The sequence below is a fragment of the Mirounga leonina genome, unplaced genomic scaffold, assembly GCF_011800145.1.
Source record: "Mirounga leonina isolate KUSES-001 unplaced genomic scaffold, KU_Mleo_1.0 Mir_376, whole genome shotgun sequence".
Classification (NCBI taxonomy): domain Eukaryota; kingdom Metazoa; phylum Chordata; class Mammalia; order Carnivora; family Phocidae; genus Mirounga; species Mirounga leonina.
This window is the reverse complement of record NW_023270718.1, coordinates 7,348,858-7,376,797: the sequence shown is the minus strand read 5'-3', so window position 1 is coordinate 7,376,797 and position 27,940 is coordinate 7,348,858. Positions and strand designations below refer to the sequence as shown.

Genomic DNA, 27,940 nt, shown 5'->3' with positions numbered 1-27,940 from the left:
TTTTTTTTTTAAATATTTATTTGTCAGAGGGAGAGAGAGAGAGAACAAGCAGGGGGAGTGGCAGGCAGAGGGAGAAGCAGGCTCCCTGTCAGGCAAGGATCCCGATCCAGGGCTGGATCCCAAGGCCCTAGGATCATGAGCTGAGCTGAAGGTAGACACTTAATCAACTGAGCCACCCAGACATCCCAAGGTAGTGTCTTTTTACCACTTTTAGAAATACTCTCTTATACCAAGACCACAGAAATACAATCATTTATGTTTTATAATAACATCATTAATTATCTTACAGTTTTGCTCAGAAATGTATTAAACAATGTCTTCTGTGGTTTGTGTAGTGACTGAGGTTTTCTGTTTAAGATTTTGTTTTTAAGGGGCGCCTGGGTGGCTCAGTTGGTTAAGCGACTGCCTTCGGCTCAGGTCATGATCCTGGAGTCCCGGGATCGAGTCCCGCATCGGGCTCCCTGCTCGGCAGGGAGTCTGCTTCTCCCTCTCCCACTCCCCGTTTGTGTTCCCTCTCTCGCTGTGTCTCTCTCTGTCAAATAAATAAAAATAAAATCTTTAAAAAAAAAAAAAGATTTTGTTTTTAAGTAATCTCTCTAATCAACACTGGGCTTAACCTTAAAACTTTGAGATCAAGAGTCACACGCACTACCAACTGAGCCATCCAGCTGCTCTATGAATGATTATTCCTATATTCCCATAGCAGAATGTCTTCTAGGGCTGGGCAATAGCAATAATGTACTTGTCATAGACTGTAGCTGGAATCTTGGCAAACTGGTAGCTGTTTTTCCCATTCTCTCTCTCTCTTTACATCACTGGGCATAGGTTAAGTTCTACAGATTGTACTTCCAAACATGAGTATAGTCAACTCATTGGCCATTGTCTCCAAAGGAGTCCCACCAAGAGTGACAGCTTTTGGGTGAAGAGATTTCTGTCATGATCTCGGATGTAGACTTCTTCGGTATCTTCACAGAGTGACCAGGGATGTGTCCATTGCAGTGCAGTGTGGGACTTGGGTGTCTTCTAGACCATTAAGATTAGTCATATGTACGCTGCTTGGAAGGAGCTAAAGTAAAGCTTCCAAGTACACGAGCTTTTCATTTTCCTCCGTATGTCACTGCCAAATAAATCATGAAGGAAAACCTATTCTGGATACTGTTGTGGTTATCAGAAGAAAATTACACATTTGCTATATCCAGCATTGTTACTATTCCTTGAAATCATGTTGTGAGCTCATGATCTACACCAGTGGGTCCTTGATTTTCATCCAGTAGAGGCATAAGCAGTAGGTCAAGTGTATTCATAAGATCAGCATTTCCTCCAGATCTTCACCTAACTTCAGAGCCACCCAAAGTATTTTTGTCATTGTGGCACTTCTGTTCCATTTGATTCAATCTCATGCATCTTTTTTTTTTTTTAAGATTTTATTTATTTGAGAGAGAGAGAGACAGCGAGAACAGGAACACAAGCAGGGGGAGTGGGAGAGGGAGAAGCAGGCTTCCCGCTGAGCAGGGAGCCCGATGCGGGGCTCGATCCCAGGACCCTGAGATCATGACCTGAGCTGAAGGCAGACGCCTAACAACTGAGCCACCCAGGTGCCCCATCTCCTGCATCTTTTATATCTACATTGCTGTTGTTAATATTCCCATTGACGGTTCCCGAACACCTCTGCCCTTATTCCTGTGTGATTCCCAATCCTCAGCCTTTTTACTGTAATGAGCCATGATTCCACTATACCCAGGGCTTACTCTTCCTGGGTAAGAAATATAAAATCGTCTCATCTTTTCAGATACATCTAAATTGTATGCTTTTGCACAGTTGTTTCTTCACCCCTCCCCCTTAGAAAGCTCACTACAGAAATTTAAGGTAGATTCTCTTGAGTATTGGGATTTCCTTACGTGTTCAAATGCAAGACCTATAGGGACATTGAGAAGTGAATGTTACAGCTCATGCGATTGTTCTGTATTGTATCCTGTGGATCATAGTCTTAACAGTGCATGATGTAAATTGAATAGATTTTCTCCCAGATCCTGTGTCAGATTAAGGAGTATTTGACGAGGTGGTGTACACATGGGAAAATTAGGCAGGATCCAAGCTGAGGTCAAACTGAGTGGTCAATATCGTTGGGAGACGGTTCTTTATGGGTTTATGTTTCTCCATGTTTTATGGATGGAGGTACTGAAAGTTTTTCTTCTTGTCTTTCCATTGATGTTTGTGTATAAAAAAGCTTTAGAATATAGCAATAGTATCTTGCTCTTGGATAGAGCACAGATTTGTTTACTGTACAGGAAAATAGAGATATCTCATTCCATGGCAAAAGTTCAGGTAGATAGGCTTTCCTTTAAGATATTGGGGTTTCCTATGCACACGGTTTCAAAGATGTGATACACACTACACGTGTGGCATCTACCTGTATGATTTGGGGTGGGGAGCTGGCAAGTGAAATTAGTGTGGTGAAGAAGCTTATGGTGTTTGCTGTGTCAGGAGCCACAAGATCCTTTGGACTTTGATCTGAGAGTCCTCTGTCTCCAACGAGCATTGGAATATTGTTACAAGCCAACTTATTACATTATAGAATGCGTGGAATCTTGGAATTTTTGGAGTTCTTGAGACTATCCATGGACCTTATTCAAATCAAAATAGATATTTATGGGTCTTTTTGTGCTTTTGTTTGTTCATGTGTTTTGTTTTTTAGATTGTACCTAAAAGTGAAATCATATGGTATATGTCTTTCTCTGCCCAACTTATCTCACTTAGCACAATACCTTTCTAGGTCTATTCACGTTGTCTCAAATGGGAGAGAACAATAACAAAAAAAAAGCAAAAACAGACCCATAAATACAAACAACAAACTGCTGTCTACCAGAGTGGAATGGGGAGGGAGGATGGGCAAAATGGGTAAAGGGGAATGGGAAGTACAACCTTCTAGTAAGGGAATTAATATGTCATGGGGATAATGGGTACAGCATAGCAAATAAAGTCAGTGGTATGGGAACAGTGTCATATATTGACAGATGGTAGCTACCCTTGTGGTGAGCATAGCAAAACCTAGAGAGTTGTCAAATGACTATGTGGTACACCTGAACTAATGTAACATTGAATGTCAAGTATACTTCAATAGAAAAGAAAGAAAACTAGATATACAGATACACCTAAGCATGTATCACTTAAATTACTTTTTTTTTTAAAGATTTTATTTATTACTTGAGAGAGAGAGTGAGAGAGAGAGCACAAGAGGGGGTAGGGTCAGAGGGAGAAGCAGACTCCCCACCGAGCAGGGAGCCCAATGTGGGACTCGATCCCGGGACTCCAGGATCATGACCTGAGCTGAAGGCAGTCGCTTTACCAACTGAGCCACCCAGGCGCCCCACTTAAACTACTTTTTAAGAGGTTGCCTGTAAACACAAGCTAACCTACTCTGCACATCAATGTAATCCTATGTATTCATAGTAAGATATAAACTTACAAAAGCAAATTAATCTGTAACACAACACTAGAGAAAGGGGAGGACATGGCAGAGAGGTGAGAGTTCCCAGTGGGAACCCAGCGTTCAGAAGTGAATCCTGGAGTCCTCACAGGCTGAGCAGCCCAGAAGACACATGAAGAACAGTAATTTCCGTGAGAGCTTCTTAAATTGTTTCCCCTGCAGTGGGCTCTCTCTAATCCCTCACAGTTAAAGTGTATGTAATAATGGCCACATAGCTCATTAAGGCTTCTCTCTATAAGTGGATTCTTTGGGGAATACTGGAAAGTGCAATGGATTTTTATGTCCATGCTCATATTAGGCAAAGTCAGACTTTAGGAGGAAGCCTGAGTTAAAAACAGAAGAGCTCCTGTACCGTGAAACAGTGGGAACTAGTAAGGTACAGGGAAAACTTGATATTTTTGAAGGCTATGGATTGACTGGAGTCCAAGCTAAGAAATCCAGCATTGCAACCAAAAGCAGATTTTACCGCATTACTTGTCAAAGAGGGAGCTATTTCCAAGAATATGTTTGACATGGTGGCAGGAAGAAGGAAAAGGAAAAGGTGGCACAAAAGAGTGGCTGATCAAATTCATCATGGAGGGCTAGAATTAGCTTGATCAGTGAACCAGCCCTATGAGGAATGTTAAAGCAGAATCTTGAGTGCAGATAAGACAGCAAAAGTGATATGGACAAGAAAGCATCAGAGAGAATCTCCAGAAACAGTGACAAAACAAGGAATAAAATGGCAATAAACACGTATCTCTCAATAATTACTTGGGAGTATATAGTACATTTTCATTCAATCAAGACGCATAGGGTGTCTGAATGGATTAAAAAAAACCAGACCCATCTATATGCTGCATACAGAAGCCTCATTTTTATTTTATTTTTAAGACTTTATTTATTAGAGCATACGCAGAATGAGGGGCTGAGGGAGAGGGACAAGCAGACTCCACGCTGAGTGGGGAGCCCAACACAGGGCTCAATCCCAGGATCCTAAGATCATGACCTGAGCCGAAGTTAGATGTTGAACCGACTGAGCCACTCAGGCAGCCCTGTAAGAGACTAACTTTAAACCTAAAGAAACCTGCAGATTGAACGAGAGGGAATGAAAATGGATGTCAAAAGAAAGCCAGAGTAACAATACTTATATGGGACAAAAGAGACATTTTTCTTCTTGTATTGTCTTTATCCTGCTTTGGTACCAGGATAATGCTGCCCTCATAGAATTTGATTGTGTTCCCTCTATTCTGCTATTTCTAAGATTTGTCATTATTACTTTTATTTATTTATTATTATTATTATTATTATTATTATTTTGAGTATTCAAATTGACCAATGAAGGCATGTAGTCTTGGGCTTTTTTATACTGGGAGGATCTTTTTTTTTTTTTTTAAGATTTTATTTATTTATTTGAGAGAGATAATGAGATAGAGAGCATGAGACAGGGGAGGGTCAGAGGGAGAAGCAGACTCCCCGCCGAGCAGGGAGCCCGATGCGGGACTCGATCCTGAGACTCCAGGATCATGACCTGAGCCGAAGGCAGTCGCCTAACCAACTGAGCCACCCAGGCACCCGATATACTGGGAGGATCTTTATTCCAAATTCAACTTTTATTTTTATAATTGGTCTAAGAAGATTTGCTATTTCTTAGGTTCAAGGTTTATATTTTCAAACTTGGTAACTTATGCATTTGTAGGAATTATCTTTTTTTCCCCTAATTTATCTAAATTGTTAGTATATAATTGTTTATAGTAATCTGTTATCACAGTATAAATTTCTGTGGTTATGTGTTGTATCATTTTCTTTTCCATATCTCATTTTGGTTTTTGAGTCTTCTCTCCCTTTTTTCTTAGGTAGTGTCATTAAAGCATGGCCAGTTTTGTTTGTTGTTTTGTAAAACTGGGCATTGCTTTCAGTGTTATTGTTTATTCTGGTTTATATTTTATTTATTTCTGATTTCTCTTTGGTATTCCCTCCTACTGATTTTCAGCTAAGTTTCTTCTTTTTCTATTTCCCCGTGGTGTAATGTTAAGAAAGAAAAAGTTGAGAGGTACCTAGTTGGCTTAGTCAGTGAAGCGTCTGCCTTTGGCTCAGGTCACGATCTGGAAGGCAGACGCTTCACTGACTGAGCCACCCATGTGTCCCTATCATGCCATTTTAAAAACATTTATTTATTTACTTTAGAGAGAGAAAGAGGAGTTCCCAAACGGGGGGTGGGGGGGGGCAGTGGGAGAGAGAGAGAATCTCAGACTCTCTGCTGAGCATGGAGCCCAACGTGGGCTCCATCCCACGACCCCGAGATCATGACCTGAGCTGAAATCAAGAGTCAGATGCTTACCCAACTGAACCACCCCGGTGCTCCTTTTTTTTTTTTTTTTTTCTCTAAAGATTTTATTTATTTATTTGAGAGAGAGAATGAGATAGAGCATGAGAGGGTCAGAGGGAGAAGCAGACTCCCCGCCGAGCAGGGAGCCCGATGCGGGACTCGATCCCGGGACTCCAGGATCATGACCTGAGCCAAAGGCAGTCACTTAACCAACTGAGCCACCCAGGCGCCCCACCCCGGTGCTCCTAATCGTGCCATTTTTGATACTAATGTGCTGTCTCAAATTGATAGTATTCCTATATGTTGAAACAGTCTTGAATTCCAGGAAGAATTCCCACTTGATTATGTTGTAAAATGGTAATGTGTGCTTTTGATTCAGTTGGCTTTATTTTATTGTCAATTTTGCATGAATCTTCCTCACAGGTAGTAATTTGTAGTCTTATAGCATCAGCCCTTTGGCTTTGATAACATGTTAATGCTGGTGCACAGAGAGTGTTACCATTTCCCTTGTCTTTACTCCTTGGAAATGTTTGAGGAGATTTGAAGTATGTGTATATATATATATATATATATGTAGGAATAGACATATATATATTCCTACATATATATATGTAGGAATAATCCAGTGAACTCCTCTGGCACAGAACTTTTCTTTGTTGGGCGTTATTTTAAATTAGTTTTTCTTTCTTTTTTTAAGATTTTATTTATTTGACAGCAGGAGAGGGAACACAAGCAGGGGCCAGAGAGTGTAGTAAAACATGGCAAAGGTCATTTAAAATAAAGGGCTCGGGGCGCTTGGGTGGCTCAGTTGGTTAAGCGACTGCCTTCAGCTCAGGTCATGATCCTGGAGTCCCGGGATCGAGTCCCGCATCGGGCTCCCTGCTCGGCGGGGAGCCTGCTTCTCCCTCTGACCCTCCCCCCTCTCATGTGCTCTCTCTCTCTCTCATTCTCTCTCTCAAAATCTAAAAAAAATAAATAAATAAAATAAAGGGCTCACTTTGTGCAGTGTTTTTAATTATGTGGTGTTTGGCAGAATGGCTAAAAAGATTTCCCCCATTTTGGTTTTGGAAGGACAGGAATAGTATGATTATGTAACACGTGTAGTACTTAACCTCTTTCAAAACCAGCACTTTTTTTCCATAAATGGTGGTGTTTGTCCACATACTTCAATTGTGGCTTGCTTAAGGTTTATGAACATTGATATCTTACAAATCCCCTGAACAAGTAGTTGATTTTCAAAATCCTTTTTCTGTGTTTTGAGGGTTGGGGAAGAAAAAAACACTGAATAACAATTTGAGAAAACCTACTGCTTTCAGATTTTGATGTGTATGGGAAAATACAGTTGCATTGAAAATCTTGGCAATTTGCTGTAACAAGTAGCCAATAGTTTATCAAAACTAACTTGTACAGGCTAATCTTTTCCACAGCATTCAGTTGTCCAACCTCTTGGTATTATACATTGCATATTTTTTTCACATGTTATTTAATTTACATTGTTTGCTATTTAAAGTTTTTTTTTTTAATTTGACAGAGTTAGCACAAGCAGGGGGAGCGGCAGGCAGAGGGAGAGGGAGAGGCAGAGGCAGACTCCCTGCAGAGCAGGGTGCCCAACACAGGGCTCCATCCCAGGACCCTGTGATCATGACCTGAGCTAAAGGCAGATGCTTAACTGACTGAGCCACCCAGATGCCCTGCTATTTAAAATCCCTAAATAAATTACTTGTACTTTCTTTCTTTCTTTCATTTTTTTTCAAGATTTTATTTATTTATTTGACAGAGAGAGACACAGCGAGAGAGGGAACACAAGCAGGGAGAGTAGGAGAGGGAGAAGCAGGCTTCCCGCCGAGCAGGGAGCCTGATGCGGGGCTCGATCCCAGGACCTGGAATCATGACCTGAGCCAAAGGCAGACGCTTAACGACTAAGTCACCCAGCTGCCCCAAATTACTTGTACTTTCAAGCAGGTTACCATAATGCCCTTCAGTAAGATTTCTGATATTATTTCTGGGCAGTATTTCTTTATATACAGTTGCAAATGATAGGCTTTGTACGGGTCACTTTTGTCGTAATTGTGATAGTGGATTTAGTTCAAGCTGGGTTTTTTCTGAAATGTACATCTTCCCATAAGAAACCTTTACATTCTAGTTGATTCAAAGTTTTTAGCATAGCTTACATGTGACTAACAGTTGTATACATTATATATGCATTTATTAAATATAAAGCGTTCATTCCCTTAATGTTGGAGAAAGGTAGCTAACACATGTACTTATGGTTTGTTTGTGTTACATTAAAGCTGTAGGTTTGTATATTCATGTAGTGTCTGTATTGACAAGACATTTCTTTTTATTGCTTTCTGCTCCTTGAGCTATATAATGATCTTTTTGTGCATTGGATTGTTGTGTTGTTTCGTTCAAATTTGAATACATAGCAGTCACTTTTAACAAATTTTGTTTGATCTATAGTAATCTTTTATACTTTTTCAAATATATATAACCTGTTTTGCCTAAAAAAATAAAAGGGTCAATTTGACAAACGGATATAACTTTTATAATTATTCACACACGCAACATAAAAGCACTTATTAACACATTTAGCAACTATTAACAGACAAGAACAGAGGAAGAGACATTAATACATTAGAAGGGGACTTCAAGGGCGCCTGGGTGGCTCAGATGGTTAAGCGTCTGCCTTCAGCTCAGGTCATGATCCCAGGGTCCCAGGATCGAGTCCCGCATCGGGCTCCCTGCTCCTTGGGAGCCTGCTTCTCCCTCTGCCTCTCTCTCTCTCTCTCTCTCTCTCTCTGTCTGTCATGAATAAATAAATAAAATCTTTTAAAAAAATAAAAATAAAAAAAATAAAAAAAGAAGGGGACTTCAATACTGTGCCTTCAATAATGGGTAGATTATCCAGACAGAAAATCAGTAAGGGGACCTCAGACTTCAATGATATGAAGCAGACAGACGTCCAACACTGCATCCAACAACATCTGAAAACACATTCTTCTCACATGCACATGGAGCATTCTCCAGTATAGAGTATATGCTGGGCCACAAAACAAGTCTTAATAAATTTATAATTGAAATCATACCAAGCATCTTGTCCAACCACTATGGCATGAAACTAGATGTCAGTTACAAGTTCAAAACTAGAAAATTCACAAATATGTGAAAAACATGAAACATTATTCATAATAGCCAAAATAATGGAAATCCCTTGCCCATTGTCAGATGAGTAGATAATGTGGTACGTATGTACAATGTGTACTAGATATAATTAATACATTTGAAAGTTGCTAAGAGAATAGCTCTTAAAAATTCTTATCACATGAGGGGCACCTGGGCGGCTCAGTCAGTTACACATCTGCCTTCAGCTCAGGTCATGATCCCAGGGTCCTGGGATCAAACCCCGTATCGGGCTCCCTGCTCGGTGGGGAGCCTGCTTCTCCCTCTGCCTATGCTGTTCCCTGTGCTTGTGCTCTCTCATTCTCTCTCTCTCTCTCTCTGTCAAATAAATAAATAAAATATTTAAAAAAAAATTCTTATCACATGAAAACTTGTAACTCTGAGGTGATAACTCTGTTTTGCAATATATACATAAATCATAATGCACCTTAAAATAATGTTATATGTTACTTATATCTTAGTGAGAGTGATAAAAAGTGAAATAAGCAGATTAGTGGTTTCCTAGCCTCAGGGATAAGAGGATGGGGATGGTGATAGTTAAAGAGTATGAAGTCTCTTTCAGAGGTGATTCGATGTAAAATTGACTATGTATGGTTTGCTTGCACCTATTGTGAATCAGTTAAAAACCTACCATTTGTACATTTTAAATGGGTAAATTATACAGCATGTAAATTCTATGCAAATAAAGCTGTTTAAAAAGAACCCTAAATAAGAAATGCCTGTATAAGAAGACCTAGTATTATATCAAGACTACATAAGTTGAACTATTAAACACACATACATGTGTAAGAGTTCAAAGAGAATTTAGGATTTAACTTTTTCCTGTGTTTTGAATTTTGTGATGATACAAAAACAATTTAAAAGAAGCACATGGGAAGGAAGTTTTGTCAAATTACACATTATATATAATTATTAGTATGAGTTATGTTCAACACTTTGATGTTGGATGAAGAAAATGTATGGATGCTAAAATCTGGGTTTCTCCAAGGAAACAATCAATAGAATGGATATCTATGTATCTCTTTTTGTATCTTCAGTATATTTCTATAGACCTATAGATGCAGAAATAGATACAGGCATATCATAAATAGAAATAGATCTCTATTTCTCTTTATATCTCTACATATATAGAGAGAGGGAAAGATTTCTTTAATGAATTTGCTAACCCACTTGTGAAAGATGGCAAGTCTGATGTCTGCAAGGAAGTCCAGCAGGCTAGAGGGCTAGGGAAGAGCTGATGTTGAAGCTGGAGAATCTGAAGACAGGCTGGAAACAGATGCAGGTCAGTAGGAAAAAGCACCTTTGGAATATACAGTTAATTATTATGTTCTCCAGAATAGACTATCTAGTGAGTGGTATGGATTTATTTGCATATAACTTTAATATAAACTATTTGAAATGGAAAAAAATACAAATAATTTCTAAAAAGAGTTAAACATCATCTTAGAATATTTTGACTAAATGTATGAGAATATGTAGCATTTTCAAGGAAGCACTAGTGCATGCCTTCAGCCAAAGACAAAATCAGAATTTTTTTTTTTAAAGATTTTATTTATTTATTTGACAGAGAGAGACAGAGCGAGAGAGGGAACAGAAGCAGGGGGAGTGGGAGAGGGAGAAGCAGACTCCCCGCTGAGCAGGGAGCCCGATGCGGGGCTCGATCCCAGAACCCTGGGATCATGACCTGAGCGAAGGCAGACGCTGAACGACTGAGCCACCCAGGCGCCCCCAAAATCAGAATTATGGTAGATATATAACAATATAATAAAGAGCATATACATTTTCTTAGATATTATAAGTAAATAAAAATTAGTGGAGAAAATACTTTAATTATTAAACAGGATTAAAAGACAAAAAATACCTCTGCAATTTAAAGCTTATTTTTCTAAGTATAGGAAAAATTAATTGATAGAATAACTTGAATATTCAATAATGAAAATTGCTCAAATTTCACAGCTAGTAAGTAGAATACAAATAAATACAGAGACATCACTTTTAGCCTCATGATAGATGAAATTAAAATGAGTGGTAATAAAGAGTGTTGGTGAGGCCAGGAGGAAAAGCATACACTATGTATAAAATAGGATATAAGTGCAACTTTGGGGAATAGCTCCTGTCCAGTATCTACAAAAATTTTGAATTCATTCACCTTTGAAGCAATAATTACAGCTCACATTCTACAACTCAATGCAATATATACAAATTTGTCTGAAACAAATCACAACATTCTTTATATGGAGGAAATTAATAATGACGTAGGTGATCAATAAGAAAATACTTACAAAGGGGCGCCTGGGTGGCTCAGTCGTTAAGCGTCTGCCTTCGGCTCAGGTCATGGTCCCAGGGTCCTGGGATCAAGCCCCGCATCGGGCTCCCTGCTCCGCGGGAAGCCTGCTTCTCCCTCTCCCACTCCCCCTGCTTGTGTTCCCTCTTTCGCTGTGTCTCTGTCAAATAAATAAAATCTTAAAAAAAAAAAAAAAAAAGAAAATACTTACATGGATATTTTAAGGTATGTCCTAACTCCATTTTTACTAATAAAACATCTCTAGGGGCGCCGGGGTGGCTCAGTTGGTTAAGCGTCTGCCTTTGACTCAAGTCATGATCCCAGGGTCCTCAGATCGAGACCTGCGTCAGGCTCCCTGCTTATGGGGAGCCTGCTTGTCGCTCTCCCTCTCCCCCTGCCCCTCCCCGTGCTCATGGTCTGTCTGTTGCACTCTGTCTCTCTCTCAAATAAATCTTTTTAAAGAAAATCTCTAAAATAGATCACGCAAATGTTGAGAAAACTGCATCACATTATATGACACAATATGCACATAAAATAGCATGCGTATTTTTAACTAAATCTCTATATTTGCAAAAGACTTAAAATTAGACAGCTAGAAAATCTGAGTGTATGTCTCTGTAGGGAGGGAGTCATAATGCATATGTAATAGTAAAGAATATAACTTATTTCTCATTCAGAAGTGTTTGAAATACTTGCCCAAGAAGAAATGTTGCATTGGTAACAACTGTTGGAAGCATACTTGAAACTGTACATCTGCTCACAAAGCCAAAGTTCTAGGTTGTTTCCTAGTTGAATTGGAAGCATTTTTCTCTCATTTATAATGAATGACCCAGAACAATTACTCGATATACAATTGGCCTTCAGTTCAATGCATGTAGTATATATTATTTGACAGACCTCCAATTTTTAGATATCTAGGTTGATTCTATTTTTAAAAATTTAATTCTTTAATAAATCAAGTTTGTCATATGATTTTAAAGGCAGTGTTGATAAGAATTGATTGCAGGTTATGGAATGATTTATTCTATTCCCTATTAACACCTGTATTTGGTATTCAGTCTTCAGTAATGCTCTCGTTCATCCTCTAATGAGTTTCTTAAATTCTGGCAGAAGTAAGTACTCTGCATTTTTCAGGACTTTGCACTTTTTTGGGGCCATTGACCCCCATCTGGATTGCATGTGCAGTTTCTGTAATCCCGGTCTACACGGAGCAGCCCAAGTATCCAATGTCCATCCACTAAGCACGACAGGCTGTCCTCTTTGATATCCAGAAACTGACTGCCAACTCCAAAAGGAATCTTGGGCATCAAAACTGATCCACCCCCAACACAAACCTTCTCAAAAGCTCTAGGTCATTATTTCATGGTGAAATTTGTTCAGGGCATGTAAAAAGCCTGAGGAGAAAGAAGTGAGAACTGACAGATTCTGTGATAAAGGGAAGAAATATTCAGAGAGCCAGCCTTCAGGAGAACAAGAAAAACAAGTCAATGAATTAAGAAGCCCATTGGGCAGGACACCTCAGAGGTAGAGAAGTAAAGGGTTTCAAGTTGTAAAAAGATGGAATTGCACAAAGACAGGAAACATCATGGACCTGAGACATCCCGTCACTGAAAACCAGTGGGGGGTCTCCTTCTCCCTCTGCCTGCCGCTCCCCCTGCTTGTGCTCGCTCTCTCTCGCTCTCAAATAAATAAAATCTTAAAAAAAAAAAATTTATCCTGTTAAAAAAATGTAAACACAACAAAAACTCTCAGAACTACTAATCTACCCTTCCTTTCTGTATTTTTCTGTTCTTCCATATTTCACTCCTATAGTATACGAACACTTTTTTTTTAATCAATAGGGAAACAGAAGATGAGGCAGATAGGTGGGGCCCAGGATCTACATCTTCATGGTTATTATAGGACCCCTAGTGCCTACCCAGCTCACAGGGTGTTATCGGGATGAAATCACATCATATATGTGAAGTTGCCAACACAGTGCACCCCATAACTTCCTTGTGAACAGAAAATCAGTGCTCAATCAACATTGCAGTAATCGATATATACACGTTGTTTTCCAAATAGAGACTTGCTTAGACATCAGTGCATTCAGTAGTCTTCTTTCTGTAACCTTTTTTTTTCTTTCTGTATACTTTAAAGTGCTATGTAAGATGTGGTCCTTCAGGATGGTGATTGTAGTCTTTGCTGGGAACCCACAGTAAACTCACAACAGTGAAAAGTAAACTCTTTCCTGGGAACTCCCCAGGAGTTGTTTGTGTTGACGTAGATGGTGGGTGTGGGGGGCTCAGGTGCGCTGTGCCTGCATTCTCTAGTGTCGCCACTAAACGAGGGTCCCCAGGAACAGCATCAGCACTAACAAGTACTTGGGAAAGATGCCAATTCTCAGACCCCATTCCCAACCTGCAGAATCACCATTTCTTCTGTGGGACCTGGAACACTGAATGATTTCTGTGCACATTAAAACTTGAAAGCGCATCATTGCTTATCAGCCTGGGTTTACAGTAAAGATCCCAGGGTGAGTTTTAAGAACCACCATCACCTGGGCCCTCTGCCAGAGTCTGTCTATTGGTCAGGGTGAGAACATCAGTGCTGCTTTAACTATGCGCTTCAGGTGCTTCTCGGGTAGACCAGGGTGAAGCCCAAGGATTCGCAGACACACTTGTGAGAGCAGAGTCCGGCTTTCTGGTGAAGAGAAGCTAACAGACTGTTTGGTCTGCAATTGGAAGGGGCAGGTCCGTGCAGCCCACGTTCTCTGTGCTGTGGCAGGATTTGGTTTTCTATGGGAGGGGAGGACATCTGAAACCGGGAGGGACAAACTCACACGCAAGTGTCCACATAGGAGCTCCTTTTTTCTGAACCTTTCCTGTGACAAAGGAGAGGGCGGCCTTTTGTGCATTTCAAGATCCTTCTGCCCCTGAGCTGATGATAGCAGGTGAAGAGGCCGTATTGAGGCCTTTAAAGGCTTACAGGTGTGATTTCTCTTTATAAGCTCACCCGAGAAAACAATCAAGAGCAGGAGGGAGAGGAAGAAATGGCTGCTTCTCAGGTAAGTTTTGTCTTGACTTAGCTCAGGGCAGTGTCCCCATTTCTTACCCGAATGCCATGTGTTTAGAATTTGCATATATACTTCTCTACCTCTGTTTGTCCTTCCTAGCGAATTTGTTTTGGACTGCTATTTATCCTTTTAATGACAGTCAAAGTGAACTCTTTAGGATATTTCTCTCTTACATTGCTGGGGCTGTCTCTCCATTTTCTCCAACTGGGCTTTTTATTTAGCAGCATGAAGAATTCCTACCATGGATTCATGACCTGGTACTATTGAAAATATTCCCACTATGACAGATCAACAAGAGGATGTGTTGATACCCAAGATTCTCACTTGGGGATGTGTTGGGTTTCAGGACCCCAATGAAGGGGGAGAATATACAATATTTAGGTTCCGTCTGGGTGTGGTCTGAGTCTTTGGAAACTAGATAAACATGAACAAACAAACCAGATGGCTGTTGGGCCCAGGCTAAGTCAATGTTCTGAAAAAGAGAAACTTGCTGTCTAGATTGCTTCAAAGAAAGACTTACTATTTGAAATAAAGATTACAGGACATGGGAGCAATCTGTGGCTTGAAATTTTATAACTGCTATATTTTCACAATTGGAATCCTATTTGTTTGTTTTGTTTTTTAGTAAATAATATCACAGCAGTGATGAGCCCTATGTGCTTCAGGCCCATAATTGCAATTTTTCTCATTACAGCTGATGTTAACTTTGTTCACTTTGTTCAGGGTCTCTCTGCCAGATTCCCCCCAGAAAATGAAGGCTATCACCTTTGTTTACTGGAGATCCTGGTCTTTGCAAATAAAGGTTCTAAATTAGTTCTGGACCTTTAAGTTTGTTTTATTCTGCACAATGGCACAGATATTTTCTTTATTTTTGTATTTTTAGCAAAAGGAAACAAGTATATAATTACTATATGTTCACATGTCTTAAAATTCTATAGTGTAACTCAGCCCAATGACGTCATTTCAAGGAAATAATCAGGCGTTTGTTGGTGTAAGGAAGTATTGATGATGTTTTTATCTTGGCTTGAACATTTCCCTTCCCTGAGGTTATCTGCAACCTTCCCTCTACATTTATGATAATTCTAGAAACTACATGGCATAGAATATTGTTGCCCACATCTTAAAATCAGATTTCTATTTTTTTTTTAAGATTTTATTTATTTGACAAAGAGAGCACAAGTAGGGGGAGCAGCAGGGGCAGAGGGAGAGGGAGAAGCAGGCTTCTCGTGGAGCAAGGAGCCCGATACGAGGCTCGATCCCAGGACTCCGGGATCATGACCTGAGCTGAAGGCAGACGCTCAACCAACTGAGCCACCCAGGCACCCCAGATATCTATTATTTTTGATTCAGTAGTGCTTGTAAGCGGAGTTAAGGAGCTTAACATTGAAAAAGCTTCCTAAGTATTCTAAAGAGGCCATTAGAGAATTGCGTTTCAAGAAATAATTTTCTATATCCTTCTGTAATATGCTCTCTTTACTGAGCATAGTACTGGATTTGAACTTGTACATTCTCCATCAAGTCATGTTTCTTTTTCTTATAAACAGGGCTTGCTCTCTCTAGACTGTGTCTGGTCAACTTCTTTGGAAAAGGAAAGAACCCGGCACATGAAGAGAAAGACAGTAGCCACACACCCAGGTAGGTGGGAATGAATGAAGCAGATGACATTGGCTGGGGGGTGGGGGGAGAAACCTTGACCTTAAAATGTGGCTTAGGATGCTCTGCTTGAATGGAATGATTCTGGAAGCTTAGGTTTAATTCTCTGATGGTCACAGAGGGACATCTCCTCTCTCTCTTCACATGCTCCTACATCCTCTAAGGGCTTACCTTCTCTTCCAATGTCTTCCCTGGCATTCACAGTGAAATCCAAAAGCCTCCCCATGGCCAGTGAGAGTGTATGTGTTCTGATTGCTTGTGGAAGCATGTGAAAATCTGTACACCTAGGTAGTTTCAAAGTGGAGGCCCCAATGTGATTTACTCTAATTTTTGGGTGCACTGGTCTCCAGACACACACACAGTCTGGTACAAAATCAGGAATGTTGGGTAGACTGACCCTCCCCTATCAAGTCTTATGCAGAACAGCTCTCTCCATGGAGGCTTTCTCACTGACTAGACCCTGTGCTCTGTCCTCAGAAATGTACTTGAGGGGGTGCCTGGGTGCAGACAGCTGGGCATCCGACCCTTGGTTTCCGCTCAATTTTGATCTCCAGGTCTGGGATCAAGCTCTGTGTTGGGCTCCACACTCATTGTGGAGTCTACTTAAGACTCTCTCTGCTCCTCCCCTTTGAAATAAATAAGTCTTTTTTTTTTTTTCAAGATTTTATTTATTTATTTGAGAGAGAGAATGAGATAGAACATGAGGGGGGAGGGTTAGAGGGAGAAGCAGATTCCCTGCTGACAGCAGGGAGCCCGATGCGGGACTCGATCCTGGGACTCCAGGATCATGACCGGAGCTGAAGGCAGTCGCTTAACCAACTGAGCCACCCAGGCGCCCAATGAATAAGTCTTAAAAAGAAAAAAAGATGTACTTGAGAGCCTCAATGTTTACATTGGTGTCACAGTGGAATGAGTTGGGCCACTTCATTAAGACCTAGTAATACTAGGCTCCATCAAGGACAAAGTGCCAGAATCTTTAGGGCTGGGACATTGGGAATGGTAGTTCTAAAAACTACACAGGGTTCCCAATGTGAAGCAAAACCTGAGACCAGCTTTTCTAAACATTGCTTGTCAAAATTTCATATATATACAAACCAGTTGAGGTTCCCATTAAAAATAGACTCTGGGGACCCACACTCAGATATCATGAATCCCTAGGTGTGGACGAAGCCCATTAATGTGTACTTCTAACAGATATTGATGTTGCTGTTCCCAGGCTTTGTTTCCAGTAGCCCTAATCTAGAGAAAGCAGAAGAGCACGCCTGAGTCCCTCATACCAAACCATCCTATGTCAACACGAATACTGCCATTCCCAGTGAAGACTACTAGCAGCTTCCACAAAGATGAGATTTTCTGCTCATCCCCTGCAAGTTGGGAAGGGACTAGATAAGGCAGTGGTATCTGAGCAAGGCTATTTGGGATAAATAGTATGTGGTCATTCATGAAAGGAATGTTTATTGAGCATCTACTACATGTTCCAGGTATATGAGGATGCAGGGCTCAGGACTCTGTGCCCACAGTGTTAGGCCCGAAGTTTGAAACAGGTATCCAGGGGTGTCAGAAGGTCTGCTGGAGAGGTTGGACTGATGGGCACCTTAAGTGTTCATATTGCACAGGGTGATCAGGGATGGCCAATCCCTGTTCCCCATCCGCTCTGGTGTCCTCTGCATTGCGGCAGGTGCCTGACTCAGGACCTTGAGGGGTTCACCTGTGTTCTTTCTCTGCACACGTGTGAAGTTTTGGCCCTAGGAAGGGCAGAGATGGGAGAGGGCATCAAAAACTCTGAATGTGATAACCCCATCAAAGGGAGATCTGGTCTGTCGTAGATCTGGTTCCAGCTTGCTTGAAGGGTGATCTTCGATGTCTGGGCTTGGGTGAGCTGGGATTCAAGGCTGGTGCTCTGGAGACCAGGGCAGGTGAAGGGAGGAGCACGTGACTGCAGGTTTGGTCCCTGAGAAGGGCAGTGTGTGCCGCAAGTCCTCCGTGCTCGTGTGGAACACCTGGTGGGAAACTCGTGGGGAGCCATTACCGGGAGTGAAATCTGCGGAAGTGAGATGGAGTCGTGTTAGTTTCTTGTGCACATATGTGAAGGTGAGCGAGGGGAGATAGGAAAAGATGTCACACTGGGTCCTGAGCCTACGTTGCAAACGGGAGAGAAATGTAGGCTACATCAGAAAAGTGCTCCAGGGCGCCTGGGGGGCTCAGTTGGTTGAGCGACTGCCTTCGGCTCAGGTCATGAGCCTGGAGTCCCGGGATCGAGTCCCGCGTCGGGCTCCCTGCTCGGCGGGGGGTCTGCTTCTCCCTCTGACCCTCCCCACTCTCATGCTCTCTATCTCATTCTCTCTCAAATAAATAAATAAAATCTTTATTAAAAAAAAAAAAGATGGGGCACCTGGGTGGCTCAGTCGTTAAGCGTCTGCCTTCAGCTCAGGTCATGATCCCAGGGTCCTGGGATCGAGCCCCGTATCGGGCTCCCTGCTCGCCGGGAAGCCTGCTTCTCCCTCGCCCTCTCCCACTCCCCATGCTGTGTTCCTGCTCTCGCTGTCTCGCTCTCAAATAAATAAAATCTTAAAAAAAAAAAAAGTGATATGGGCCACCTGGGTGACTCGGTTAAGCATGGGATTCTGATTTTGGCTAAGGTCAAGATCTCAGGATGGTGAGATTGAGCCCCCAGTGTGGGCTCTGAGCTCAGTGCAGAGTCTGAGACTCTCATTCCCTCTCCATCGGCCCCTCCCCGTTTGCTCTCTCTCAATAAATCTTTTAAAAAGAGATGAAGTGGGGGCGCCTGGGTGGCTCAGTTGTTGGGCGTCTGCCTTCGGCTCGGGTCATGATGCCAGGATCCTGGGATCGAGCCCCACATCGGGCTCCCTGCTCTGCGGGAAGCCTGCTTCTCCCTCTCCCACTCCCCCTGCTTGTGTTCCCTCTCTGGCTGTGTCTCTCTGTCCAATAAATAAAATATTTAAAAATAAAATAGATGAAGTGATGCACATTCAAATTTTCAAGAGTTAATTTGTCTATTCAAATGACTAGGCATGTTCCACCTGTAGGACCTAGCAATGAGGTTTTTATAGAGAGGAAATGGAAGAAAAGCAAGGACATTGTTTGATTGGATATACCTAAAGCAGTTGCCTTATTTTTGGAAGGTCTAGTTGACAGTAATCATTTGTTCTTAAGTTCATTTTCTTCCATTCCAGTGTATTGACTGTGAATTAAGTTGGGGTTTGTTTACAGAGGCTTCCAAGGCATTAAAGTCACCTGAGTCTATGGCTTCCCTGTTTAATTCCTTTAACAGTGGAAATAGTTGGTAGGGTATTATGGTTGTGGTGGTGGTAGTGGTTTTTATCTATTTGCAAGGTTCAGCAATTGTCCACTCATTGTAAGAATGTAGTCATGACAACAGTCTCGTGCCCAGATCCACCCAGTTAAGGCACATGTGTACAAATCAGAGATCCACATTTCATGATGTGTGTTATAGCAGGAGACATACATTTAACTATATAAGTGTATAAACAAGGTGTTTTAACAAGGGTGTTATTTTTTTTAAAGATTTTATTTGACACAGAGACACACAGCGAGAGAGGGAACACAAGCAGGGGGAGTGGGAGAGGGAGAAGCAGGCTTCCCGCTGAGCAGGGAGCCCGATGCGGGGCTCGATCCCAGGACCCTGGGACCATGACCTGAGCCGAAGGCAGACGCTTAACTACTGAGCCACCCAGGCACCCCAAGGGTGTTATATTTACAATTACTGTGCGATATGATGTTTTAGGAATGCAGTAAATCCGTTTCTACTGGTGTGAAACCACCACCTCAAGTCCTAATCCTCAGTACCTGTAATTGTAACTTTATTGGGCAATAGGATCTTTGCAGATGTAGTCAAACTAAAAGGTCACACTGGATTCAGGTAAACCTGAATTCAGTGACTGCTATCCTAATGACGAGGGAAATTTAGACATACACAAAACAGTGTGTAGTGATGAAGGCAGAGACTGAGCAATGCATTTACTAGCCGAGGAAGGCGAAGGATAGCTGACAGTCCCCAGAAATTAGGAAAAGGGAAGACTCAATTTTTTTTTAAAAGATTTTATTTATTTATTTGAGACCGAGAGAATGAGAGACAGCATGAGAGGGAGGAGGGTCAGAGGGAGAAGCAGACTCCCTGCCGAGCAGGGAGCCCGATGCGGGACTCGATTCAGGGACTCCAGGATCATGACCTGAGCCGAAGGCAGTCGCTTAACCAACTGAGCCACCCAGGCGCCCCGGGAAGACTCAATTCTTGAGATAAAGTGTGGCCCTACCAATAGGTTGGCTTCAGATTTCTAAGAACCTCCAGAACTGTGAGACAGTAATTTTTTGGGTTGTTTAGCTCCCATAGAAACCTAAAAATCACAAACTCCCCATAAACAAAAACTTCCTCTCCTTAAATGACTTTTTATAACCTCCAAATTTAATGACAACTTCATTATAAAACTTTGTCACTTTGAAGACCATGTGGGTGAACCACTGAAAGTCATAATACCAGTCTGGTCAGTTGATATAATCACTAAATAAAAAGAATTGCCTTTTATAGATCCCCAAATTATGCCTTTATCCATGACTGCGTGTGTATAAACTTTTCATATTCACTGGAGATCTTTAAAAGATCAAGTACATCTCTTTTTGCCCTCCGTTAACATACATTCAATTTCATATGTGCCCATTTTCACGTGAATTTAAATATACTAAGTTTCTTCCATAACTTCATAATTCAAATGAATACCATCTCTCTAGGATGGATTGTGCAAAGTTTGTAAGTTGACCCATCATTTCTCTACTGCCCCAAACTGAATTTGCCATCCAGCTGCACCACAGCCTACTTCATTATTCTGCATGTCCATTGTTTTCTTCAGCTTCTTGAATGACCATCATGTGCCTCCTTATTGATAAAATTGTCCTAAATTCCCATGCCTACTTAACATTTGGGAAATTTTCATTTGTCACATTGGAAGTTACACACTCAAATATTTCTCTATAATCTACAGATTGTTTTAGCACCTAACATTTCATTAACGCATAGACTCTAAACTTTCCACTGTAAACATTAATAAATTTGAATTCTACAAGTCCACAATAAATACATAGCAATTCTCTTACATTCCCTTAAATTGCTATTACAATTTACTTTTAATTATTGGGGCTGGGCTCAGTCTGTCTTGGTCACTACTTGTCTGTAATGTGTTGAGTAATAGAGCTTAGGCTTGGCAGAAGATGAATGAATAAATATCTGAACATTGTTAAAACATAGAATTTACATCTAATTAAGGGATTTGTATTCCTTGTCCAGTCCCAGCAGAGCCCAGATAGACTGGAGTCATGACTCATGAGAAGAAAGGGGCAGACAGTTGGGAAACATGCAGCAAATAGTGCAGAGATGTTTACCATTAACCAGTTGGGGTTATTAACAAGAGCACTACACACCTGGAAGATGGAGGTGAGGGTGTTCAATGATAGAAAAGTGCTGAGCACGACGAAGATGTTCTGGGTAACTGTGGTCTCCTCGGAGGATCTGGGGAAAACTCAATTTCTATGAATGTGTTGGACCCCTCTTTTTCCTGGGCAGCCTGAAAAGCAGGGAGCCACTGGCCCAGATCATGAGCCCCAAAGGTAAAACACCAGGGACTAATAGACATTCAGGAATAGTGGCACGGTGATTTCTCCTTGAAATGTAACAGAACAGTATTGAAAATCTTTCTTCTTTGTGATGTTAAAGCTGTTCAATTTGGCAGCCACATATATAGGAAAAATCAAATTTATCCGTGTATATAGCATCCAAAAAGGAACATATAGGACTCCATGTACTTGGGAGCTTTTACTTTAAATTCTGCCCACCTGGAGTTCCAGGACTGACCCCGATCACTTGAAATACACTCAGGAGGCAGGTGGTGCCGACAGACACACCCCTGCCTACTTTGTGAACATAGAACACAAGTTTGGCATCCAAAATCATTAAAAAAACTTTTCAACCCCAAACCTGCCGTTGTCTGGGTGATTCCTTTAGAAAGAATAACCAAGGAGTTGGCTGTGGTCAGGTGTCTGAGAATAAGATCCGGGGACCTACCTGCTCCCAGTGGCAAGAAAAGGAAGGTATAATGGTAAACAAGAGAAAAATTCCTCAGGATTTCAACTATAATAAAAATGATACTCCTATTGTCAAGTGTCTGGAGGCTATTCTGCTGGTTTCCAGATGACTGCGTATTCACCTTTGTTGCCAGATTCCTGTTGGAAATATGAGGCCGGAGTTAAATGGAGCAGGTCCGCTGAAAACCAATAGTTTGCCTTTATTACTAGTTCCTACTCAAAGAGAATTACTAAAATATAGGTCCTTTTGTTAAGCTTCTAATCCTTTACCATACTAGCCTTTATATTAACAATTTGTATAAATCACTGCCATGAACACTGTCCATGTGTGAATTTTAAAAATCTGAACAACTCTTTAGTAAGGGCCCATACATAGTTTTTATTTTCGGACGAAAGTGAAGCAGGTGCAGAATGGTTAGCCGATATATGAAAACGCATACGCTGCTTAGGGACAGCGCGCTGGGGTTGTAGCAAAGATGATATGCTTAGCTACTGTGCCATGCTAATAAATGATGACACCTGGGCTTTGAAATAAATTAGACCTATATTTAGTTTTGCTTCCTATACCTTGACATTTTAATTTAGGTTGATAGTTTTTTTTTTTCCCAATAATTTTGGTGTTCACAAGTGTTTTTTTGTATAAATATTCTACAGGTCAATATCAACTATGAGAAAAGACTTGGGTTTTGTTTTGTTTAAGATTTGTTTATTTATTTATTTGACAGACAGCGAGATAGGGAACACAAGCAGGGGGAGGGGGAGGGGGGAAGCAGGCTTCCCGCGGAGCAGGGAGCCCGATGCGGGGCTCGATCCCAGGATGCTGGGATCATGATCTGAGCCAAAGGCAGACTCTGCTTAGCGACTGAGCCACCAGGCACCCCAAGATTTGGGGTTCTTAATATATTAGGTGAACTGTTGAGTATAATAGGAAAAAGAATCTCCCCTGTGACCAACCTGGTTTTAATGCCAAAGTACAATGTCCGATATCACAGTGCACAGTAATATCACGTTATGAAACAATTGGCATGATACCCTAACTATGAAACTTCAGTCTTTGACATAATGTGTAGAAACGGATGTTGACTACTTTCAAATCATGTATTTCTCTGTTCACACCGGAGTTAAATGAAACTATTACGAATACAGTGATCTGTGTGAAATCTTGTGCATGGTAGAAAGTTGTGGAGTAATGCATGTTGAGCTTAGACTTGATACTAAAATACTTTTAAACCAGAGAAAATGTCACAAAATGCATTTGAGCCTGGCAGCTGCTCTATGAAGCACACGATGCAAAGTGGGGTTTTTTTTTTTTTTTTTGATACGCTTCCTTACTTCAACAGTCTCTCCATAATTCTCAGAAGACAGATGTTCTAGGAGAGACAGAATCAATGTCTCCCTTATGTACATCATAACCCATAGTTAGAAAAAATATATAAGAAACTCTCACTTGGGCTGCCTCAGTGGCTTAGTCGTTAGGCGTCTGCCTTCAGCTCAGGTCGTGATCCCAGGGTGATGGGATCAAGCCCCACATTGGGCTCCCTGCTCTGCAGAAAGCCTGCTTCTCCCTCTCCCACTGCCCCTGCTTATGTTCCCTCTCTCGCTGTGTCTCTGTCAAATAAATAAAATCTTAAAAAAAGAGAAACTGTCACTCAGACTGTTCTTGTATAGGATTACTTGATTCCAAGAGATCCACCCTGCTCATTATTACAAGTATAAATGTATTGCACCCTTCAGTAATCCTGAAAAGTTAGTCTAGATAAACTGAAGAGATTGATTTAAGAACTGTAACCCTTGGGCGCCTGGGTGGCTCAGTTGGTTAAGCGACTGCCTTTGGCTCAGGTCATGATCCTGGAGTCCCTGGATCGAGTCCTGCATCGGGCTCCCTGCTCGGCAAGGAGTCTGCTTCTCCCTCTGACCCTCCCCCCTCTCATGTGCTCTCTCTCTCTCATTCTCTCTCAAATAAAATCTTAAAAAAAAAAAAAAAAACAAAACCTGTAATCCTTAAGCATCTTAAAAGTCAGATTTCATTATTACTTGGATTCAACACCAACAACCACCGCCAGTAAGGAGTGTGGTAAATTACACTGAGAGCCATCAGGGATTGGTGTGGTGTCGAAAGCCCCATTTCTACCAGCTCAGCTCATGCCTCAGGAATTTTCCTCATTCCTGTGTAGCTTTTGAACTGGAGAACAGTCCACCCCAGAATTCCATTTACTCACATGATCACCCAGACTGTTGATCTGCTTCCTTCCCTTACGGACTCTGTCCCTCACGCGGAAACAGTAAATGCTTAATGCTTTTCTGCTTCCAGGAAGGTGGATTGAGTGTGAAGGTTGTAACAACTGTTGCTTGTGTGACAGGGAGGCAGCCGGACCCGGAGATACGGATCTGTGATTCTATGACCTCCCCTCGCCTCAGAACGGCAAATTATCTCAGCTGTAGTGGACATGACCGTGCAGGGTTAGGGACCTGGGAACCTTTATCAGGGGCTAGTAAAAATGGGTTTATTTGGGACTAGCGGAGAATTGCAAATGGGTACAAGCAAGCTACGGCAAAACAATAGCTTAGCATGGAGAACAAAGTGGGGACCACACTTTTCCAGGGGAAGATGTGGGGTTTGGAAGGGCTGCCATAAACAAAAAGCCCATTGGAGTAAACTGCGTGTTTGAAGTGTGGTGGCTTCTCATTGGTGAGCTGGGGCAGTCTCTGGCTCTGCTGTTACCAGGCAAGGAGAAAACCCCTCTTCATCCGGCAGGGGAGGTCTGGCGGAGAGGCTTCCTCCTGTTGAGGTCTGCGATTGGAGTGGTCGGGCATGGGAGCACCCCCTTCTGGCTTCCCAACTCCTTTGGAGTGAGGCTTCCATTACTCAGCTTCACAGTAACCTGCGGGTACCCTGACATGTTGCCCCTTTCCGTATCAGAATATTTATTCCCTAACAAGATCATTCTCCTGCAAAAACACAGTACACACTTTGCACACTACCACTGTTTTTTTTTTCTTAAGCTTTATTTATCAGAGAGCGAGCGTGCACAAGCAGGGGGAGCCCCAGACAGAGGGAGAAGCAGGCTCCCCGCTAAGCAGGGAGCCCAGTGTGGGACTCAGTCCCAGGACCCTGAGATCATAACCGGGGCGGAAGGCAGACACTTAACCAACTGAGCCACCCAGGGGTCCCACCACTGTGATTTTATATTCATCCAGTAGAGAGTCCATATAGACATTTCCTCCAGTGATACAATCATGGTTTTCTCCATGTTTTCTTCTCCAGGATTCAGTCATGTTACATGGATTGCATTAAGTCATCTTGACTCTGTCATCTCTAGTTTCTTTCTCCTGGAACAGTTGTCTCCATTTTTTTTTTTTTTTAATCTTGTATGACACGATTTTGTGGAATGCACATCTAGTTTCTTAGGATGTCCTGTATGAATTTCTCTTCAGAATCCAGCTACAAGGATGAGTCACACTGAGACACACGCAGTTGTATAACCCTCTTAGGATATCACACCACAGGTGGGTGTTATAGGTACTTCCCATTTTTGGTGATGTTTGGTTATAATAGAGACAGCCTGTCTGAGTCTGCAGGGCTTAACAGAAAACTGTCAGATCAAGTTTCCTCTAGAAAAGCTCTGAGACCAGGAAGTGGCACCACCCTGGCCCCTCTCCCCTCCCACTACTCTGTCTTTCTGGAAAAGCTCAGAGAACACCAGAGTTCGGGGCAGCCCCACATCCTGCTGGTCCAGGGCTGGCACTCTCCATTTCCTGACACCTGGACTCAGAGGACTTAAATTTGGTGAGCCAGTTTCTTTCTATCTGGTTAAAACATTTCTATCTGGCTTCAACGGGGCACCTGGGTGGCTCAGTCGGTTAAGCATCTGCCTTCGGCTCAGGTCATGATCCCGGGGTCCTGGGATCCAGCCCCGCATCGGGCTCCCTGCTCAGTGGGGAGTCTGCTTCTGCCTCTCCCACTCCCCCTGCTTGTGTTCCCTCTCTTGCTGTCTCTCTGTCAAATAAATATTAAAGAAAATATATTTAAGGGCGCCTGGGTGGCTCAGATGATTAAGCGTCTGCCTTCGGCTCAGGTCATGATCTCAGGGTCCTGGGATCGAGTCCCGCATCGGGCTTCCTGCTTCTCCCTCTGCCTCTCTCTCTCTCATGAATAAATAAATAAAATCTTAAAAAAATATATATATATATATATTTAAAAAAACAACCATGCGCTTCAAGAGTAACTTGCAGCACCCCCCCTTCTATTTCTGGGGAGTATATTGATTGTCCTTCATGGTGAAAACAGAATACGTGAATGCAAGTGGATAATCTACCCAAATCTGTCAAAATCTCTATTCTCTTTCTCTTTTTAGACAGAACGGCCTTTTTCTATCCTTCTCTTCTTAGTTGTGCTTTCATGCAGGATTATTCTTTTTTTTTTTAAGATTTTATTTATTTGATAGAGACACAGCGAGAGAGGGAACACAAGCGGGGGTGGGGGGAGGGAGAGGGAGAAGCAGGCTTCCCGCTGAGCAGGGAGCCCAATGCGGGGCTCAATCCCAGGCCCTGGCATCATGAACTGAGCCGAAGGCAGATGCTTAATCATCTGAGCCACCCAGGCGCCCTTAAATATATTTTTTTTAATATTTATTTGACAGACAGCAAGAGAGGGAACACAAGCAGGGGGGGTGAGAGAGGGAGAAGCAGGCTTCCCGTGGAGGAGGGAGCCTGATGTGGGGCTCGATCCCAGAGCCCTGGGATCATGACCCGAGCTGAAGGCAGACGCCCAACGACTGAGCCACCCAGGTGCCCCCATGCAGGATTATTCTTAGGATCAGTAACATAAGCAAAGAGACACAGAGAATCTTTGTGCCTAGAATTACAAGGCTCAGCATCTATAAGCGCCTGGGAAAGATGTAACCAACTCCCAGAGTATTTTCAGGATTGGCTCACATAATGTGAAGTTCCTAGCACAGTGTCCCACGCTGTCTGCACCCTACCATGCATGTGAAAATATAAGTGAGTACATAGTAGATGCTCTAGAAACACTTACCTATTTTTCTGAAGTATAGTTGACACACAATATTACATTAGTTTCAGGTGTACAACACAGTGATTGTACAAGTCTGTATGTTATCCTATGCTCAGCATAAGTGTATTATGTCATCCTACAACCCTATTAAAAGATCATTGCCTCTATTCCCTATGCTGTACCTTTCATCTTCATGACTTTTTCATTCTGTAACTGAAAGACTGCACATTCTACTCCCTTCACCCATTTTGCAATCCCCCGACTCCGCTCCATTCTGGCAACCACCAGTTTGTTTCTAGAGACATTGAATGAATGAATGAATGAATGTTGTTTCCCAGATACAGCCTTGTTCAAATACTATTGTCTCGGGCGCCTGGGTGGCTCAGTTGGTTGAGCGACTGCCTTTGGCTCAGGTCATGATCCTGGAGTTCCTGGATCGAGTCCCGCATCGGGCTCCCTGCTCGGCGGGGAGTCTGCTTCTCCCTCTGACCCTAACCCCTCTCATGTGCGCTCTCTCAAATAAAATCTTAAAAAAAATACTATTGTCTCTAATACCCTCTCATGTTACAAAGAGACAACTGAAAACATCTCTCAGGTAAGTCTATACTGGGAACAAATAATATTTGTATTGCAATATGTTTGTTGGTGAAAGAGGCTCTAGTTTTCTCTGCCTTCTTTTACTAGATCATAGCAACTAAAAGTGGGGTTTGAGGGGTCCAGCATCAGAACATCTGAGGATGTGTACAAGTTCATTAGATCTACTCCCTTAGTTAAGTATGTAATGCATTATTATAATCACCATGATGTACATTAGATCTCCAGAACTTATGAAAGCTTGCACCCTT

General features: G+C 42.0%; 1 long non-coding RNA gene across 1 annotated transcript in view; it reads left to right on the top strand.

The window, feature by feature from the left end:
- Positions 1 to 12,967: 12,967 nt before the first annotated feature.
- The window catches only part of LOC117997946, a 66,749-nt gene continuing 51,776 nt past the window's right edge, over positions 12,968 to 27,940 (top strand). The window contains exons 1-2 of the long non-coding RNA XR_004675931.1: positions 12,968 to 15,949; positions 25,517 to 25,588. This is a non-coding gene — a long non-coding RNA (uncharacterized LOC117997946). The remainder of the gene's footprint in view (positions 15,950 to 25,516; positions 25,589 to 27,940) is intronic.